The following is a 19517-nucleotide window of genomic DNA, read 5'->3' as shown; positions in this document are numbered from 1 at the left end:
AGCAGGGCGTTTGCATGTACCCTCGAAGGTCCTGATGAAGACTCGAGCCAAATCTGCCCAACTGTAGATGCTTGACGGAGCTAACTCGTTTAGCCAAGCTCGTGCCGAACCGTCGATCATCAGTGGGAGATGTTTCATGGCGACATGGTCATCTCCGCCACCAATCTGGACCGCCACTCTGTAGTCGTCCAACAAAGTCTCTGGTTTGGACTATCCCGTGAATTTGCTGATTCCCGTCGCCAATCGGAAGTTGGGAGGGATGTCAGCTGAGCGGATGGCCCAACTGAAGCACTCGGGGCCAGAAACGACGGTCCTACTTCCACTCGGACGGTCTCTATCGTGATCATCATGGTGGGCTCGACTTTTGTCAACCTTCTTTTGGGCGATGTACCCTCTTGCATCAGGCCTTGGATCATGCGCGCCACCGCCCGAACGACGATCATCGTAATGCCGGGGCCCGTAAGGCCCACTCCGCGGAGGAGTACACGAACGGCGACGATCTTCGGGATGAGACCGAATGGGAAGCGGATTCCGACTCGGATCGCTGGAACGGCTGCCCCCTCTGCGTCGCTGGTGAGAGTCGGGACTGAAAATCGACTGATGCGTGTTCGCTTGAACAGAACTATTGTGGATCCTATTGTGCGACTGGGAGACCGCCGAATTTTGTTGTTGCGTCGTATGCAACAAGGCACGGATCTGCTCGATTCCCCTACCAGCCTCTGAATCAGTCGGCTGGAGAGAATCGGCTATTCTGGCGGCTCAAGCCAAGTTGAGGATGGGTGTGCGGAACACCTCGACGTTGTTGTGGCGAGTGCGTCGACCGGAAGAACGATGGTGCTGACGACGAGCGCCGGATGATTCTCCGAACTCATGCTCGTTCCGCCCAGTCCCGAGGGGACTTTCGTGGGAATTGGCCATGAGAACTTCGGCTGCAGGCCCGCGACCCGGATACTCGGAAGGTAGTTCAGTCAGAACTGACTCCAAGCACTGGGATGACGGCGGGACCGCAACCTATTCAAGCACCGCCACTTGAGAGGACGCGTTTTGTCACGCCTGGGCGTGTCGCACCCAACGCTGGAGCCGCGGACGACGGGATCGCTTGTTGCGGCGCGTGACGGGGGCGAAGATCGACACCGGGGTCGCTGGCTGGAGAAGAAGAACACCGCAGGAACTGGCACAGAAGTGCGTAGCCCCGCGACTGAGAAGCGCCTCGACGTCGAGGGGCGCATCCCGAAGCCATGCCGAATCGTCGGTGATGAAGGAGAGGGCACCGAAGAGGATCTCATGACCCATGCACAGAGCTCCGCCGGACGACATGACGAAAAGATGAAATCGCAAACTCGCCGGAAGTCGCTTAGACGCTTGCCCCACGGTGGGCGCCAACTGTCGTGGGTATAAGTCTGACAGTAGAAGTATGGGGTACGAAATTATATGGGCAGAGCCTTAGCTACGGCGAGGATGTATGAGTTCAGGCCCCTCTACGGTGGAGGTAAAAGCCCTACGTCTCAGTGCTCTTGGGAGCTTTGTGTCGAGTGGATTATAGGATTACAGCAAGTGCCAACCCTTGCACCGGTGGGCAAGGGCCGCTTATATAGAGTGCGCTGCCCTTCATAATGGCCCGGTGGACAAGGGTGGAATAGTGGCGAGTAAATGCTTACGTTACAAGTAACGTAAGCTTTAAATGCTAATAATGGTGTATGAAAACGTATGACTGTTGCCCTCCTGGGAGGTTACGATGTACATAGTGGATTCGAGTCGGTACGTTAGATATGCTCCGAGTGGATCGTCTCCGACTGGATGATGGGGGCGCCTTTAGTTCAGTCGGAACTGTCTAAGGGCCTTGTCTTCTATGAAGGGTAGTCCTTGGGTAGGACCTATAGGGCAGACCTATGACCCTACCCTGGGACTATAACCCCATCACAGTGCCTTTCTCTTTAGCCACTGCAGGTATGTCCTTTGTAGTCCTCTTGGGAGCTACATGCTTCTTTGGAGCTGAAGCCTTTGGAGCAGAAGGCTTCATAGAATCTGCCATAAGCTTCTTCATCTTCTTTGGAGGAGGGGCCTTAGCTGGTACTTCCTCTTCCTCTTCCTCAGCAGCAAGAGTTTCTACTCGGTATTCATACATGGAAGTTTGTCTACCAATGACATGAATAGTTTTGTTCCTGACTCTCTTCACACCTGGCTTCTTAGGAGGTCTCTCAAGGGTAAGTGCCATCCCTTTCCTTGCAGACTCTAGAGCTGTCATGTCAGAAGGTTTAAGTTACTCCTTCCTGACAATTCTCTTGACAACAGACTTCTCTTTCTGCTTCTGGGGAGGAGACTCTACGGCAAAAAAATCCAAATCTTCATCAGAATTCAGCTTCCTCCTGGTCCTTGTGGAAGCCTTGGGCAAGCTATGGGAGTTGGGGGTGCCTGGCTCAGAAGTGGTCCTCTTAGGACTAGTGCCTGAATCAGACTCAACATGGGGCTCACTAAAATTGTTGTGACTGTCATTGGAACCTCAAATTATTCAAACCAAGCACACAAGCTACCACATAGATATAGAAGAGCTCGAAACATAAGTATCACAAAATTGTAGATTTTTTCAAAATTTGAACTTAAAACTATTGGTATGATCTACTTCAAAATGTATTTCGGTAGCACCAGGTTGAATTTTTTGGAGTCACTGAGAATGACCACTTGCATTAGCACAGACTTGTGCAGACTTTCTGGTGTAACCAAAAAGAACTACTCAGTCTCACCGAAGCTGTTCTCAGTAACCCAAAAAGCTAAATCGATGGAGCCGAGTTTATCAACTCGGTATCACCGAGATGCATGTAGCGGGAGATCAGATCACTAAATTTCTCTGTTCTCTATTCTATGGAATTTTGTAGTGGTGAAGAGGAGTTTCACGGAGTGGATTGTAGATGGGAGTGACCTAATGCACATGAATCAGATAGAGGAGCACATAAGGGGTCGTATTCATACCCTAGCTCGATGATGAAACCGCTAGGAAATGATGGTGGCAAAGATTCCATCGGTGGCGGTGATTCCTAATGCCGAAGGCACACGTGGATGCAAGCAATACAGGGATCAGATACTTTGCCATCTGCTATGCCCCGGACGGCAAAGGCCTTTGCCGTCCGTCAGCAGATGACAAACTGGACGGAAAACAAATATACGACGAAGGGCCTCTTTGCCGTCTGCATTGGGCCTGCTGATGGCAAAGGATCTTTGTCGTGAGGGGACAAACGGAAAATAATATGGGACGACACATCCGCGGGAACCTCCATCAAGTGCTAACGGTAGCCTGCTGGGCCCATAGATAGTTTGTTGTGTGCCCTGCACCCCTTTGCCGTCTACCATGCTGGTGGGCTGACGGCAAAGGTGCCATGAAAGCCCCTCTCGTTTACCCCTTTGTCGTCTGCCCTTTGCCCCTTTGCCGTCTGCCCATAAGAATGCACACATCAAAGGGGTCACCCAGTTTGATTCAAAATGCGAGTTTGTACCCTTTGCCGTCTGGTGTAGCTCCTTTGCCGTCGGTGGGCAGACGACAAAGGGTCCAAACTGCCCCTGTTTATTTTATTTTTAATAATATTCAGCAATTTTCACACAAATCAGGATCATATATATATATGACAGTTTCATCCATAATACAGAATATATATTTGACAGTTTCATTCATAATCCATAATACATAATATATTTCACACAAACTGCCCCATACTCATAACCATATTAAAATAAGTTTCATCCATAATACATACATATTATGCAATTTTCATCTGTACCAAAACATATATTACACTAGTTTCATCCATACATACAAAGTTTCATATCCATTTACTACAATAGTTTCAATCCAAGCTTCCGTGAAGTCATTTTAGAAGGAACCATATTGAAGCACTCCATCAATATAATTCAAGCTTCCGTGAAGTGAATGTATTATGCAAAATGGGAAATAAGTAAGTTATTAGAAGAAGACTAGATGAAGAGGAGAAGAAATAAGTAAGTTTCATATCCATTTAGCTCCAAAAAGACATGCTTAGCTAATTTAGCTCCAAGAAGAGGAGAAGAGGAGAAATGAAAAGAAGGAACAAGAAGAAGAAGAAGAGAAGAAGAGCAGAAAAGAAGAAGAAGGAGAAGAATGAGGAGAAGTAGGACTCCTTCTCCTCCTTCTTCTTCTTCTCCTTCTTCTTCACTTCTTCTTCTCTTCTTCTTGTTCTTCCTCTTTTCATTTCTCATCTTCTCCTCTTCTTAGAGCTAAATTAGCTAAGTATGTCATTTTGGAGCTAAATGGGCTAATTATGTAATTTTACAGGAAAACAAGCTAAGTATATAACATTCATGAGATAACCAAGGTTCTTATGCCATTTTGAGCTTATTATGTCATTTTGGAGCTAAATTAGTCATTTTAATGAGCTAACCAAGGTTCTTATGATGTTTTTACCGAACTAAGCTAATTATGTCATTTTAGAGGATAATTAGCTAAGTATGTCTTTGTTGGGGAAAATAAGCTACGTAGTAGAAGAAAGAGAAGAGGCAAGAAGAGAAGAAGAAGGAGAAGAAAAAGAAGAGGAAGGAGAATGAGGAGGAGGAGGAGGAGAAGGAGAAGGAGGAGGAGAAGAAGAAGAAAAGAAGAAGAGAAGAAGAAGGAAAAGGAGGACAGAAGAAGAAGAAGAAGAAGGAGGGTTCCTTCTCCTTCTTCTGCTCCTTCTCCTTCCCCTTCTTCTTCTCTTCTTCTTCTCTTCTTCCTCTTCTTCCTTCTTTTAATTTTTTCTCTCTCTTCTCCTCTTGTCCTCTTCTTTGAGCTAAATTAGCTAAGTATGCCTTTTTGGAGATAATTATGTCGTTTTGGAGGATAATTAGCTAAGTGTAGGTCATTACTTGCGCGTTGGCATCCAGCTGACAAAGCTTAGTCTGATCGTGGAGAGGATGTTTTGAAGACTCCAACATTACATAGAAGGGCTTTGCAGATTCCTCCATCTCATCGCCCGAATCCCGAGCATCATCGAAGTCTCGCACCATGTCTTCGATCTCGGTACCATGCTCGTCGGTGCGATGACGAATCACCTCACCTCTAGCACGTTGGTCAGACCCACCATGAAAAGTCCAGATCATATAATTATGCGTAAAACCCCACTTCTGCAGGTGTTTACCCATTTACAACTCTGTCTGCTTTTTCCAGTTTTTGCAGTTGGGACAGGGACACCATGTTTTTCGTTGGCCATTTGCAAATGCGGCTCCGACAAACCCCCTGGTTTTTGTTAACCATTCATGGCTCATGTCTTTCTTACTAGGGTGACCAGTGTACATCCAAGCACGATCACTCATCTTGCCTAGCTTTCTTTGGGCACACTAGAAATAAATATATAATTCATCATCTATATTCATCCGCTTATCAAGTTTGTCAGTTTTATTACGTCCATGCAACCTACCCGCTAATAGGTAAAGATAGGTCCTAATCCCACCCGAGTATGTGTAGATTGGGTTCGCTTTCCCTTGCTCTGCTCCAGATCCGACGCAGAATTTCAGCAGCACCTCCCCGTTGTTCTCCTGATACACGTCTCGGCAATAAGCAGAGAGGATTAGTACCCGGAGAACAATAGGGACGCCCTAACGAAATTCCGTATCGGATTCGGAGCACAACATAGGGAAAATGAACCCAATCTACACATACTCGGGCTGTCCATGGATAACGTTGGAAAATTCGAAAGGATGGCGGTCATAAATATGCAAAGACATGCATGTTTATAGACGTCGCCCTTTCGAACAGGAGACGCATACAGGTCACGCATATTCTTGATTGAAGAAAGCTATAGCTAGCAAGTTTCATCGGCACGAAGACCGGAAGAGAGCAAATTAAGGGGGTAGGAGGAGAAGTCATTTGTGCTCACCAACAAACGCAGGGGCGGAGCTCGTCCAACGCACGTGGAGGTCGTCGAACAACTGCACATTGCAATTCACCTGATCAACACAAATATGATGTTTTTATAATTAACATAATCAGAAAATATGTGACCTAACTCATAATTTACAAAACTATGACCTCGTCAGCTTTTGGAAGGCCGAAAGGCACCTTCTCGTTCAACAGAAGGCAGAAGAGGTGTCGTGGGTCGTCGCTTAGTGGCGTCGGGAGTTAGTGGTGTCGGGTGTCGGGTATAGGGGGTCTGGGGTCGAGGGTCAAGGGTAAGTGGCGTCGGGGGTCGGGGGTCAGGGGTAGGGGGTCAAGGGTCAGTTGCGTCGGGGGTCGAGGGTAGGGGGTCGGGGGTCGATGGTCAAGGGTCAGTGGCGTCAGGGGTCGGGGGTCGAGGGTCAGTGGCGTCGGGAGTCGGGGGTCAGTGACGTTGGGGGTCAGGTGTCGGGGGTCGGGGGTCGGGGGTTAGTGGCGTCGGGGGTCAGGAGTCGGGGGTCGGGGGTCAGTGGCGTCGGTTGTAGGGGGTCGGGGGTCGGGGGTCGGTGGTCAAGGGTCAGTGGCGTCTGGGGTCGGGGGTCAGGGGTCAGTGACATCGGGGGTCGGGGGACGAGGGTAAATGGCGTCGAGGGTCAGGAGTCGGGGCTCGGGGATCAGTGGCGTCGGTTGTAGGGGGTCGGGGGTCGGGTGTAAGTCGGATCGGGTGTCGGTGGTCGAGGGTCAGTGGATTCGCGGGTCGAGGGTCAGTGGCGTCGGGCATCGGGGGTCGGGGGTCGGGGTTCAGTGGCGTCGGGGGTCGGGATCGAGGTGCCGGGGCGGCAGGGTGCGAAGGAGGGCGCCTAGGTGCGGGGAGGGGGTCGCCGGCGCTGGGCAAGGGGCACACGGGGAGGGGGGTCCCGACGCTGGGCAGGGGGCACATGGGGAGGGGGGTCGCCGACGCATGGGAGGTGGCACACGGGAGGGGGTCGCCGGCACGTGGGAGATGGGGCTGGGCGGTGGCCGGGAGAGAGCAGGTGGGAGGGGGTCGGCAGCGCGAGGGAGGTGGGGCTGGGGCGGCGGCCGGGAGGGAGCAGGTGGGAGGGGTGCGGCGGCCGGGAGGGAATTGGGGCTGGGCAGGGGCACAAGGGGAGGGGGTCGCCGACGCGAGGGAGGTGGAGCTGGGCGGCGGCCGGGAGGGAGTAGGTGGGAGGGGGGCGGCGGCGGGGGCGGGGGGGGGGGTGAGAGAGAGGGGGTGGAGCGGGTGAGTGGAGGTTGGGGGGAGCGTCGACCGTTAGGAGCAGGTGGGGGGAGCCCTTTGCCGTTTGGGGGCGGACGACAATGAGGTGGGGTTGGGCTGCAAAACGGCCATTAGGAGCGCATGGGGGGAGCCCTTTGCCGTCTGCCATGATTTTATTTTCCGTCCGCCAGCAGACGGCAAAGAGATAGCACCTCTTTGCCGTCTACCTTTGGTCTCTTTGCCATGTGCCAGTAGACGACAAATAAAAGGCACATGGCAAACAATCTCTATGCCATCAACCTTCTCTTTGCCATCTGCCAGTTTTAAGCTCACGACAAATATCTTCTTTGCCGATCGCCAGCTGACGGCAAAGATTAGGCAAATGGCAAATTTTCTATTTCCAGTAGTGAAGGGTGATCACCAAGGGGTCATGGTGCGGAAGGTTGGCATTAGGAACACGATGTGTGGAGATAGAAATTCAAAGCGTCGGGTCCTTAGGTATAAATACTCCTGAGTGTCGGTGTCACCGATACGAAAATTTTGGTGCCACCAAGTTCCACTCCTGTCTGTTGACACGGAAACTCGGTGAAGCCGAGATTATGGTTTCGGTGGTACCAAGATGAAAAACCTAGATCAACTTTGAGAATTAGTGGAACCGAGAATTTTGGGTTGGTCACACTGAGAGTCACAAAGAGGTTTTGGAAGGCAGCGCTTATCGCCACGGAACTTCGAGTGCTCCTCACACAGAGGAATCGAGAAGTGCTTGTTCAAGTTTTATGATGTAGCATGAATAGAACTTGAGACCAGAAGGCATAGATAGCTAGAGAAGGGTCCTAGGCATTCTTGTCTATCCAATTGGCAAAAGATAATCCGAAAGCCAAATAGCAACAATTGGATATCCTCAAATGAGAAAATATATGCAGACCAACATGCTCACACAATAAGATGTCAAATGAAATCATGATAAACATGCAAAAACATCCTAGCGCCTATCAAGCACTTTGGCGATGATGGAGTTATCTATATATGAGTATATTGACTTAGTAGTCAAGTAAGAATACTTGATCAAGGTCAGACTCATCGAATAAGCACAAGTGGGGTTACCACTTTTAAATAATACATTAATGTGCTCACATCATTTAGGAGACGCTTGTACTCAAGTCTTAGTGTAAAACCCCATAGGTGTGACATCCCCCCTAAGAGGCATCAACTAACCTTGGGTTTTGTCAAAGAAGACTTCAAGTAGGTGAAGTAGCGGTGGATTTCATTGTTGACGAAGTTCATCTTGAGTTGGGAGCAATCCTTGTTGTTTTTTACTCTTCTCACCTACATGGGTTACTCCCAAAGCAAAAGGAACAAACACAAGGATATCTATGGACATGGAGTGAAGTACATGGGAGGTGATGTCCAAAGATGCTTTAATTACCTTGTCCCTTGCTCACCTTTGAGGGAATGTGGGACTCCTTGAGCTAATGCAAATAGTTGAGGTTGATTGCATATAGTTCTTGCCGAAATGAATGGGAGTGAATTTCATTGGCGGAGTCACCCCTCAAGAACTTTATAGTTTTTCCTCTTGGGACCCGCATCACTTTGATGGGGATCCTAGAGAACTGAACCAATACGAATTAACCCCATCGTTTTATCCTTAGGGGGAACAATGCAAAGACGTATCTTGTCCCCTTCTATCACTCGGATATAGAAACCCGTCAGGTTGAACCCACTACAACGCACCCCTCCCACTGAATAACTATCAATCTAGTTTGCCAAACTATTTCAATAGATCAGAGAGATTTACAAAGCTATGATAAACATGCAAATAAGAATAATAATTAGAATCCAGAGAAGACTCAAATCTTTATCATGAATAATCTGAACATAGACCCACAATTAATCGGATCCCAACAAACGCACTGCACAATAGAATTACATCGGATAAATCAAAGTGAAGATGAGATGATCATGGTATTGAAGATCAAGAGAGAAAGAGAGAGATAGCCATCTAGGTACTAGATACAAACCCGTAGGTCGGTGGTAAACTACTAACACATCACCACGGGAGAAGCAAGGTTGATGTAGAGGTCCTCAATGATCGATCCCCCTCTGATAGGTTACCGGAAAAGGGATCCATATGGCCTCATGATGGAACAGGGACTTGAAGTGGCAGCAAAAGTGTTTCGGGTGGTTCCCTAGTGTTTTTGGGGGGTATTTGAGAATTTATAGGATGAATAGTTGTGCCACGGGCCACAAAGGGGCGGACAGAACACAACAAGGCATGGCCAGCCCCCTGGGCACGCCCTCATGTGTGCTACCTCCCTCGTGTAGCATCTTGTCTCCTGCCGATGCTTCAAAGTCTTCTTTTGGCCCGAAAAAAATCATAAAAAGTTCCGGGGCAAGTGGACTTCATTTGGTACTGAAAACCTGAAAAGCCAAAAAACATGCAGAAAACAACAACTCGCACTAGGCACTGTGTCAATAGGTTATTGCTCAATAACAATAATATTTGCTATATAAACACCCAAAAACATCCTAGAATGATAATAGTATAGTGTGGAACAGTAAAAAAATATAGATACATTGGAGACGTATCAACATCCCCAAGCTTAATTCCTGCTCGTCCTCGAGTACGTAAATGATAATAAAATGATGTGACATGCTATCCAACATGTAATCTATTGCATTTTTGATCATTGAGAAACAATAAATCAATAAAAATTAACATAGTAATATTCATAAGCATAAGCAACATATCATCAAGAATGTTCACCCATATTCATTTTACCATATAATTATAGCATGTCTCCTTCTTAACCACATAAATACAAATGTTAAGCACCACAACGTCAAGTCAGCAAATTGGATCATAGTCTTTAACACGCTTCAGCTTTTTATTACTTACTCAATATATGAGCGTGAACCATGGATATAGCAAAAAGGATGGAATAGAATATGGTGGTAGGTTTCAATGGAGTGAAAGTGGAGAAGGAAGTATTGCGTAAACTCGGTGCATCAACGGACTATGGAGATGCCCATCAATAGATATGAATACGAGGAGTAGGGGTTGTCATTGAACGGATGCACTAGAGCTATAAGTGTATGAAAGCTGCACTTAAGCTAAGTGGATTGCATCCAACTTCTTGCTCATGAAGACCTCACGCATTTGAGGAAGCCCATCATCCAAATATGCAAGCCAAGTTCTATAATGAAAAATTCCCACTATCATATGTAAGTGACAAAACAAGAGACTCTCCATATGAAGAACATGGCGCCACTTTGAGGCACAAGTGTGGAAAAAGAGGTAGTAGAACTGTCCCTTCCCTCTTTTGTCTCATTTATTTCTCTTTCTTTCTTTTTTATTTCTCTTTTTTCTATTTTCTTTCTTTTTCTTTTTTCTTTTTTATTATTTTTCGTCCAGAGTCTCATCCTGACTTGTGGGGGAATCATTGTCTACATCATCAATAGTAACTGCTCACACCTTATCAACTTCTTCAAGGTGAGAGGTATATTAATAATGGTTAAGTATCTGAACATAATATATTCCACCAAGTAATCCAACAAGCATCAATTACAAGGTGTAATCAACACAACTAGTAACCCACACGTACCAATATGAGGTTTTGAAACAAAGATTGAATACAAGAGGTAAACTAGGGTTGGAGATGAGATGGTGCTGGTGAAGATGTTAATGAAGATTGTCCTCCCATCAAGGAGGAAGCATTGGTGATAACGATGGATTCAATCTCCATTTCCCGGAGAGGAATTACCAGGTAGAATCTGACTGCTGGAGTGCCAAAGGGCCTCTGCCTAGGTTTCAGCCTTGAGACGGTGGTGATTCATCCCGAAAGGTTGCTTATGATTTTTTTTTCTAGGGTAAAGTAGACCATATAGGAGAATAGGGGGTCAGGAAACCTGCTAGGGCCCCACAAGCCATCTTGGTGCACCCTATTTGCTTGTGGCCAGCAGGTTGCCCCCCTCTGTTATATTTTTGGCCCATCAATTCTTAAACATTCCATAAAAATTCTCTGTGAAGTTTGTCATTTGGAGTCTCGTGATTTTTATGCCTTTTTCTTGGTTAACCGGTCTAGAATTCCAGTTTCCAGATATTTTCCTCCTTATGATGTACCTTGCATATTCAAAGAGAAATGGCATAAGAAGTGTATGATAATAGGGAATAACAGACAATAATAACACAAATATAAATTAGAAATCATGATGCAAAATGGACGTATCAACTCCCCCAAGCTTAGACCTTGTTTGTCGTCAAGCGAAAGCCGAGCTCGAAAACAATGGCCACATGATTTGAGAGGGAGAAGTCGATAAAAACAAAATACGAACATGATAGCATCATGAATATTAGCATAGTGTTGGGAAACGTTGCATGGGAAACGAAAAATTTCCTACGCACACTAAGACCTATCATGGTGATGTCCATCCACGAGAGGAGATTTGGATCTACGTACCCTTGTAGATCGCACAGCAGGAAGCATTAAGAAACGCGGTTGATGTAGTGGAACGTCTTCACGTCCCTCGATCGGCCCCACGAACCGTCCCACGAACCGTCCCGCGATCCGTCCCACGATCCGTTCTGATCTAGTGCCGAACGGACGGCACCTCCGCGTTCAGCACACGTGCAGCTCGATGATGATCTCGGCCTTCTTGATCCAGCAAGCAAGACGGAGAAGTAGATGAGTTCTCCGGTAGCGTGACGACGCTCCGGTGGTGGTGACGATCTACTCCTGCAGGTCTCCCCCCGAGCTCCGCAGAAATACGATATAGAGGAAGAACTATGGTGTCTAGATCTGAGTTGCACGTGGCAAAAATTGTCTCAAATCAGCCCTAGACCACCACTATAAATTGGAGGGAGGGAGAGGAGGCTTGCCTTGAGGGCCAAGCCCTCAAGGGTGTGCCATCCAAGGGAGAGGAGGAGTCCTACTCCAATTAGGATTGGAAAGTGGAGTCCTTCTCTTCCTCCCCACCTCTTTTTTTCTTTTCCTTTGGTTTTCTTTCCTTGGCGCCAAGGCCCTCTTGGTCTGTCCCACCAGCCCACTAAGGGCTGGAGCGCTACCCCTAAGGCCATTGGGCTTCCCCCGGGTGGGTTGCCCCCTGATACGTTTCCGTCGTATCTACTTTTCCGAACTCTTTTTCCCTTGTTTTGGACTCTAACTTGCATGATTTGAATGGAACTAACCCGGACTGACGCTGTTTTCAGCAGAATTGTCATGGTGTTGTGTTTGTGCAGAAATAAAAGTTCTCGGAATGTCCTAAAAAGTTACAGAGATTTTTTATGGAATAAAAGAAAAATACCTATGCAAAGATCCACCGGAGGGGGCGTGCTAGTGGGCCACAAACCCACAGCCCGCGGCCACCGCCCTAGGCCGGGCCGTGCAGGCTTGTGGGGCCCACGTGGCACCACCGCCCCCCAACTCAGCTCTGTATCTTCCGTTTCGTCTGGAAAAAAATCAGAGAGAAGGTTTCATCACGTTTTGCGATACGGAGGCACCGCCACATCCTGTTCTTCATTTGGAGGGCAGATGTGGAGTCCGTTTCGGGCTCCGGAGAGGGGAAATCATCGCCATCGTCATCATCAACCTTTCTCCATCGACAATTCCCTGATACTCTTCATCGTTCGTGAGTAATCTCATTGTAGGCTTGCTGGACGGTGATGAGTTGGATGAGATCTATCATGTAATCGAGTTAGTTCTTGACGGGGATTGATCTCTAGTATCCACTATGTTCTAGATTGATCTTGCTACTACTTGGCTATGCTTAATGCTTGTCACTAGGGCCCGAGTGCCATGATTTCAGATCTGAACCTATTATGTTGTCGCCAATATATGTGTGTCTTAGATCCTATCTGTTGGGGAACGTCGCATGGGAAACAAAAATCCTCAGGGGAACAATACTACTACCTCATGCGGTACTACCGCGATGATCCCAGCTGTACTACCGCCAAGACTCGAGCGGTACTACCGCTAGGGCATGAGCGGTACTACCGTAGCAAGCAGTACTACCGCTTTGCCCGATCGGTACTACCGCCCTGCCAGTGCCCTCGGGTATATAAAGAGCGGGGTGCAGTTTTTCCTTGCCCCATTTGCTTCTTCTTCATGGAGCTCTCCCTCTCTGCCTCGAGTTCCCCCATATTTGATCTTCCTCCGCGGTGATTCTCCTCCTGTTCTAGTTGGAGGGATTGCCCGTCCTCCTCCTTCCACCCCCGTGTGCCATGGATTCCAGTACTACTCCTATCCCCCTTGTGTTGTGTTGATTTTCTTGGTTCTAGGGTTAGGGATAGATGTATTCGCTCCACTTTTGTGGCATGATTTTGTTTCGTTCATGGATAGGAGGAGAGATGTTGGGAAGTGCCTCTATTTGCGTTGCTGCATAGGATCTGCATAGTTTTGGGCTTGGATCCATAGTTTTGGTCTCTTATGTTTTTAAATCCACAGCTTTGTGGTTAGATTCATTCTTGTTCCTCCAGATTTGTAACCACACGGTACTACCCCTCTGCCCCGAGCGGTACTACCGCTAGCTCACGGTACTACCTCCCTGACCAATCGGTACTACCGCTCATAGAGCAGTACTACCGCCATGGCCGAGCGGTACTACCGCTAGCGCTCGATTTGCTGCCTATGCCTGCTCTTACTTGGGTTCTTTTGTGTTGTTCCTTGTTCTGGATGTTGCCATGACTTCTCTTGTCGTTTTCGCGTGTTTGTGTTGCGTGTCTCAGGTGGTGGCTTTCGTCGTTCCAACCCAGTTCGCAACACCGAGTCCAAGAGGTACCTCAACACTGAAGAACCGGAAGGTTCCCGTCCTCAGAAGCGCCCCGTCAAGAAGACTGTCTCAAAGGACAAGGAGTCCACCATTGACTATGAAACTATGGCTCCCAAGGAGTTTGCGAGGCGCCGAAAGCAAAACCCTTATGTCAATGAGAGGGAGGAGTTCAGGGGCGGAGAGATGTTCTAGACCAAGCAATAGCTCATGATCTATCAAGATGTCGTCCTGACTAAGAAGAAGAAATTTGTTCCAGTGTAGTGGATTGATCTCAATCATCTCTGGAAGGATACTAAATATTTTGGCGACGCCCTGCGTATGATTAAGCAGCTGGGTATTGAGGATATCATCACTTTTCGCTGTGACTTTGATGCACAGGTAGTGGCTCAATTCTATACCTCTGTCTTCTTCCATAATGATGAGAATCTCTCTTTGACTTGGATGACTTATGTCGAGAAGTTGACAGGTTCTTGGGCTGAGTTCACGAAGCTTTTGAGGATCAATTTTGCTGGGCTGCATAATTCTCTTGGCCTGCACCCTCATCGCTGTTGGGGAACAATGCATGGGAAACAAGAATTTTCCTACGCGCACGAAGACCTATCATGGTGATGTCCATCTACGAGAGGGGATGAGTGATCTACGTACCCTTGTAGACCGTACAGCAGAAGCGTTAGTGAACGCGGTTGATGTAGTGGAACGTCCTCACGTCCCTCGATCCGCCCCACGAACAATCCCGCGATCAGTCCCACGATCCAGTACCGAACGGACGGCACCTCCGCGTTCAACACACGTACAGCTCGACGATGATCTCGGCCTTCTTGATCCAGCAAGAGAGACAGAGAGGTAGAAGAGTTCTCCGGCAGCGTGACGGCGCTCCGGAGGTTGGTGATGACCTTGTCTCAGCGGGGCTCCGCCCGAGCTCTGCAGAAACGCGATCTAGAGGAAAAACCGTGGAGGTATGTGGTCGGGCTGCCGTGGAAAAGTCGTCTCAAATCAGCCCTAAAACCTCCGTATATATAGGTGGGAGGGAGGGGACCTTGCCTTGGGGGTCGGCCGAGTCCCAAGGGGGAAGGTTCCCCCCCAAACCGAGTTGGACTTGGTTTGGTGGGAGGGAGTCCTTCCTTCCCTTCCCACCTCCTCCTTTTTTTTTCTCCTTGATTTTCTTCTCTAGGCGCATAGGGCCCTCTTGGGCTGTCCCACCAGCCCACTAAGGGCTGGTGTGCCACCCTCAAGGCCTATGGGCTTCCCCAGGGTGGGTTGCCCCCCCGGTGAACTCCCGGAACCCATTCGTCATTCCCGGTACATTCCCGGTAACTCCGAAAACCTTCTGGTAATCAAATGAGGTCATCCTATATATCAATCTTCGTTTCCGGACCATTATGGAAACCCTCGTGACGTCCGTGATCTCATCCGGGACTTCGAACAACATTCGGTAACCAACCATATAACTCAAATACGCATAAAACAACGTCGAACCTTAAGTGTGCAGACCCTGCGGGTTCGAGAACTATGTAGACATGACCCGAGAGACTCCTCGGTCAATATCCAATAGCGGGACTTGGATGCCCATATTGGATCCTACATATTCTACGAAGATCTTATCGTTTGAACCTCAGTGCCAAGGATTCATCTAATCCCGTATGTCATTCCCTTTGTACTTCGGTATGTTACTTGCCCGAGATTCGATCGTCAGTATCCGCATACCTATTTCAATCTCGTTTACTGGCAAGTCTCTTTACTCGTTCCGTAATACAAGATCCCGCAACTTACACTAAGTTACATTGCTTGCAAGTCTTGTGTGTGATGTTGTATTACCGAGTGGGCCCCGAGATACCTCTCCGTCACACGAAGTGACAAATCCCAGTCTTGATCCATACTAACTCAACTAACACCTTCAGAGATACCTGTAGAGCATCTTTATAGTCACCCAGTTACGTTACGACGTTTGATACACACAAAGCATTCCTCCGGTGTCAGTGAGTTACATGATCTCATGGTCATAGGAATAAATACTTGACAAGCAGAAAACAGTAGCAACAAAATGACACGATCAACATGCTACGTCTATTAGTTTGGGTCTAGTCCATCACGTGATTCTCCTAATGACGTGATCCAGTTATCAAGAAACAACACTTTGTTCATAATCAGAAGACACTGACTATCTTTGGTCAACTGGCTAGCCAACTAGAGGCTTGCTAGAGACGGTGTTTTGTCTATGTATCCACACATGTAAATGAGTCTTCATTCAATACAATTATAGCATGGATAATAAACGATTATCTTGATACAGGAATTATAATAATAACTATATTTACTATTGCCTCTAGGGGATAATTCCAACAGTCTCCCACTTGCACTAGAGTCAATAATCTAGCCCTCACATCATCATGTGAATTACATTGTAATAAATCTAACACCCATACAGTTCTGGTGTTGATCATGCTTTGGCCGTGGAAGAGGTTTAGTCAACGGGTCTGCTACATTCAGATCCGTGTGCACTTTGCATATATTTACGTCCTCTCCCTCGACGTAGTCGCGGATGAGGTTGAAGCGTCGTTTGATGTGTCTGGTCTACTTGTGAAACCGTGGTTCCTTTGCTAAGGCAATGGCACCCGTGTTGTCACAGAACAAGGTTATTGGATTCAGTGCGCTTGGCACCACTCCTAGATCCGTCATGAATTGCTTCATCCAGACACCCTCCTTAGCCGCCTCCGAGGCAGCCATGTACTCCGCTTCACATGTAGAATCTGCTACGACGCTTTGCTTGGAACTGCACCAGCTTACCGCACCCCCATTAAGAATAAATACGTATCCGGTTTGCGACTTAGAGTCGTCCGGATCTGTGTCAAAGCTTGCATCGACGTAACCTTTTACGGCGAGCTCTTCGTCACCTCCATACACGAGAAACATCTCCTTAGTCCTTTTCAGGTACTTCAGGATATTCTTGACTGTTGTCCAGTGATCCACTCCTGGATTACTCTGGAACCTACCTGCCATACTTATGGCCAGGCTAACATCCGGTCTAGTGCACAGCGTTGCATACATGATAGAACCTATGGCTGAAGCATAGGGGAGGGAGCGCATATGCTCTCTATCTTCATCAGTTGCTGGGCACTGAGTCTTACTCAATCTCGTACCTTGTAAAACTGGCAAGAACCCTTTCTTGGACTGTTCCATTTTGAACCTCTTCAAAACTTTATCAAGGTATGTGCTTTGTGAAAGTCCTATCAGGCGTTTTGATCTATCCCTATAGATCTTAATCCCTAGAATGTAAGAAGCTTCTCCTAGGTCCTTCATAGAGAAACTCTTATTCAAGTAATCCTTTATGCTCTCCAAAAACTCCATGTTGTTTCCAATCAGCAATATGTCATCCACATATAATATTAGAAACGTCACAGAGCTCCCACTCACTTTCTTGTAAATACAAGATTCTCCAACCACTTGTATAAACCCAAATGCTTTGATCACCTCATCAAAACGTTTGTTCCAACTCCGAGATGCTTGCACCAGTCCATAAATGGATCGCTGGAGCTTGCACACCTTGTTAGCATTCTTAGGATCGACAAAACCTTCGGGTTGTATCATATACAACTCTTCCTTAAGGAAACCGTTAAGGAACGCCGTTTTGACATCCATCTGCCAGATTTCATAATCGAAAAATGCAGCTATTGCTAACATGATTCTGACGGACTTAAGCATTGCTACGGGTGAGAATGTCTCATCGTAGTCAACTCCTTGAACTTGTGAAAAACCCTTTGCCACAAGTCGAGCTTTATAAACGGTCACATTGCCATCAGCGTCCGTCTTCCTCTTAAAGATCCATTTGTTCTGAATAGCCTTGCGGCCCTCAGGTAGTACCTCCAAAGTCCACACTTTGTTCTCATACATGGATCCTATCTCGGACTTCATGGCTTCTAGCCATTTGTTGGAATCTGGGCCCACCATTGCTTCTTCATAATTTGCAGGTTCATTGTTGTCTAACAACATGATTGATAAGTGGGATTACCGTACCATTCTGGAGCAGCAAGTGGTCTCGTCGACCTGCGTGGTTCGACAGAAACTTGAACCGGAGTTTCATGATCATCATCATTAACTTCCTCCTCAACCGGCGTCGCAACGACAGAGGTTTCCCCTTGCCCTGCGCCACCATCCAGAGGGATGAGAGGTTCAACAACCTCGTCAAGTTCTATCTTCCTCCCACTCAATTTTCTCGAGAGAAACTCCTTCTCGAGAAAAGCTCCGTTTTTGGCAACAAACACTTTGCCCTCGGATTTGAGAAAGAAGGTGTACCCAACAGTCTCTTTTGGGTAACCTATGAAGACGCACTTTTCCGCTTTGGGTTCCAGCTTTTCAGGCTGAAGCTTTTTGACATAAGCATCACATCCCCAAACTTTAAGAAACGACAATTTTGGCCTTTTGCCATACCACAGTTCGTATGGTGTCGTCTCAATGGATTTTGATGGTGCCCTATTTAAAGTGAATGCAGCTGTTTCTAATGCATAACCCCAAAACGATAATGGCAAATCAGTAAGAGACATCATAGATCGCACCATCTCTAATAGAGTACGATTACGACGTTCGGACACACCATTACGCTGTGGTGTTCCAGGCGGTGTTAACTGTGAAACAATTCCACACTGTCTTAAGTGACTACAAAACTCGAAACTCAGATATTCACCCCCACGATCAGACCGCATGAACTTGATCTTCTTGTTACGATGATTTTCCACTTCACTCTGAAATTGCTTGAACTTTTCAAATGTTTCAGACTTGTGTTTCATCAAGTAGACATAACCATATCTACTCAAATCGTCAGTGAAGGTGAGAAAATAACGATATCCGCCGCGTGCCTCTACGCTCATCGGACCACACACATCGGTATGTATGATTTCCAATAAGTCACTTGCACGCTCCACTGTTCCGGAGAATGGAGTCTTAGTCATCTTGCCCATGAGGCATGGTTCGCATGTGTCAAGTGAATCAAAGTCAAGTGACTCCAAAAGTCCATCAGCATGGAGTTTCTTCATGCGCTTTACACCAATATGGCCTAATCGGCAGTGCCACAAAAATATGGCGCTATCATTGTTAACTCTTACTCTTTTGGTCTCAGTGTTATGTATATGCGTATCTCTATCAAGATTCAATATGAACAATCCTCTCACATTAGGTGCATGAGCATAAAAGATGTTACTCATAGAAATAGAATAACCATTATTCTCTGACTTAAAAGAGTAACCGTCTCGCAGTAAACAAGATCCAGATATAATGTTCATGCTCAACGCAGGCACTAAATAACAATGATTTAAGTTCATCACTAATCCTGATGGTAACTGAAGTGAAACTGTGCCGACGGCAATTGCATCAACCTTGGAACCATTTCCTACGTGCATCGTCACTTCATCTTTCGCCAGCCTTCGTCTATTCCGCAGTTCCTATTTCGAGTTGCAAATATGAGCAACAGAACCGGTATCGAATACCCACGCACTACTACGAGAGCCCGTTAAGTACACATCAATAACATGTATATCAAATATACCTGATTTTCTTTGGCCGCCTTCTTATCTGCCAGATACTTGGGGCAATTGCGCTTCCAGTGACCCATACCCTTGCAATAGTAACACTCCGTTTCAGGCTTAGGTCCAG

This window comes from Hordeum vulgare, chromosome 7H, assembly GCF_904849725.1.
Source record: "Hordeum vulgare subsp. vulgare chromosome 7H, MorexV3_pseudomolecules_assembly, whole genome shotgun sequence".
NCBI classification, from domain to species: Eukaryota; Viridiplantae; Streptophyta; class Magnoliopsida; order Poales; family Poaceae; genus Hordeum; species Hordeum vulgare.
Note: the sequence above shows the minus strand (reverse complement) of the source record.